Below are 1,914 nucleotides of genomic sequence, written 5' to 3' on the forward strand. Positions count from 1 at the left end.
TAGTTAGTGATTAGACACAATTTTACTTATCAACAATGTGCGTTCAACTTTGTAAATAAAAAAGTTTCAAGCCTTCCGGAAAAAAAATATCATGATAATCAAAATTGATTGATGGAACCTATGAAATATCAAAAGTTAAACACTCTATTTCATGTGTGTAATAAAAAAAGTCTGTTCATAGATAAATATAAATATACATTGATTAAACAAAAAATTATAATCGGATCCATTTCGGATAGAAAGGTAATAATCCTAGAATCCTTATAACAGCGAGATATTGATATCCACGTTAAATCGTAAGAAGCAACCCTCGCTGATTCTTCAAATTTCACATTTATTTTTCAGAGAGTTTAGAACTGTAAGAAATTATGATAAAATACTGTGCGATTTTATATTCTCGCGATTTGATTCAAAACAGTGTAATTAAGTATTTGCGTAAAATAAGGAGTTTAAAGTAATCATATGGAAATTATTGAGAAGAAAATCATAGTTCAAACTTTACAGTTGTTAAAAGAAATTCAAACTTTATACGCAGCTATAAAAATCAATATCGGATGCACTATATTTTACTGAGTCAGGTATACTTTGTAATATGATATATATAAATGGTGTATTTGCATGATAATATGTTGTATCAGTTCTTTTATAAGGTGAACTATGATTGATTCAACATTGTTTTATGAAAAACTTCTATAAGATGTCGATGATTACGCTTTGTGTGTCGTTATCTGGTTTACAATGTCAGACTTACGGAGGAAACACTTTACAGACCAACTTTCGGACTAAAGTTGATTTGTTGAAATCGTTAATCTACGACAACACTAAAGCCACGATTACCCTGGATTCATCAGCTCTCAAACAAATGATTCATATTTCTTCAGGTAATAATGTTTAAATTTTTGTTATCCTAATTCGTACACGTTGCATACATGTTGCAATAAAATTTCAACTTTACTATGCCTACAAGAATTCTAATACACTACAGATTCATCCAGTTCATTACAACGAGTCAGCTTTTCTACCAACTTAGAATCAAAATCTTTAACACTCGGAGTTGGACAAACAGTGAACTTTGACACAGTCCTGACAAATGACAGGAACGGATATGACGACAGAACGGGAGTGTTCACGTGTCCTGTGGCGGGAACGTACATGTTTGTTGTTGATTCTTTATCTTACCCCGGGCTCTATTTATTTCTGAGATTCAACAAGAACACAGCTGCTAGACTTCACGTGTCCGTTAATTACAAAGACAAACCTTTAGTCCAAATAAGTAGGACAGTCTTTATGACATTGAAGTTTGGGGACCATGTCAAGGTTGAAAATCAAGGAAAGAACGGTTATATACACCATGGCCTTTATTCGGGATTTTCGGGATTTCTCTTGTACTGAACACAGTTATGAAATATGATTCCCCTTAACCATGTTAAAATTATCCCTTGATAATCAGTAACCCGTAGTTTAAAATTTATGGATTGGTTAAAGTGATATTTGATACTGTGATCTTAACTGTATGTTTTAAACTTCTGTTAATCTGTTATTGTTATTTCAAGAGAGAAATAAGATGCATTGTCGGAAAAAAAACAACAAATACAGTTGTGTTATTATGAAATTTTTGACAGGCAGTTTGAATAATACAATAATGAAATTGCACAAAACAATTCTTGGGTCACTTATTATTTTGATTTTAGTGCAGTACACCTTCAGTGGAGTTTATAGTACTTCTTGGTACATTGAGAGTGCTGATCTACCTCAATATAAGTATTAAAATGATTAAATTTGATTTTTTTTATCATGTAGATTAAATAAATTAAAAAAATATCTCACAAAATAAAAACGAGTTGACTATGCGGTAATGACAACTGCGATTATTTATTATAAAAAACTATTAAAGGTATACTATGCGAGCGGATC

General features: G+C 31.2%; 1 pseudogene; it reads left to right on the forward strand.

Annotated features, from left to right (window-relative positions):
• Positions 1-689: 689 nt before the first annotated feature.
• LOC128179671 (complement C1q subcomponent subunit B-like) lies at positions 690-1,661 on the forward strand (annotated as a pseudogene).
• The last annotated feature ends 253 nt before the right edge of the window (positions 1,662-1,914 follow it).

This window comes from Crassostrea angulata, chromosome 4 (genome assembly GCF_025612915.1).
Source record: "Crassostrea angulata isolate pt1a10 chromosome 4, ASM2561291v2, whole genome shotgun sequence".
Classification (NCBI taxonomy): domain Eukaryota; kingdom Metazoa; phylum Mollusca; class Bivalvia; order Ostreida; family Ostreidae; genus Magallana; species Magallana angulata.